We start from the raw sequence: 467 nt of genomic DNA, 5'->3' as shown, positions 1-467 counted from the left end.
TGTGTGTGTGTGCACATGTGCACCACACCTTCTTTATCATTTCATCAGTTGATGGACATTTGGACTCTTCCCATAATTTGACTATTATAGACAATGCTACAATAAACATGGAGATGTATATATTCCTTCAAATTTAGTATTTTTGTGTTCTTTGTGTAAATACCTAGTAGTTCAATTGGTGTCAATTGTTGGATCATAAGATAGTTCTACTTTTAACTTTTTGAGGAACGTCCACACTGTTTTCCATAGTGGTTGAAACAGTTTGCTTTCCAACCAGCATTTCAAGAGGGTTCTCCTTTCTCCACATCCTCTCCCAAATGTTTTGTTTCTTGTGTTGTTGATTTTAGCAATTCTAACAGGTATGAGGTGATATCTCATTGTAGATTTCATTTACATTTCCCTGATGATGAGTGATGTTGAGCATCTTTTCATGTATCTGTTAGCCATCTGGATGTCTTCTTTGGAAA

Source organism: Neomonachus schauinslandi, chromosome X (genome assembly GCF_002201575.2).
Source record: "Neomonachus schauinslandi chromosome X, ASM220157v2, whole genome shotgun sequence".
NCBI classification, from domain to species: Eukaryota; Metazoa; Chordata; class Mammalia; order Carnivora; family Phocidae; genus Neomonachus; species Neomonachus schauinslandi.
Note: the sequence above shows the minus strand (reverse complement) of the source record.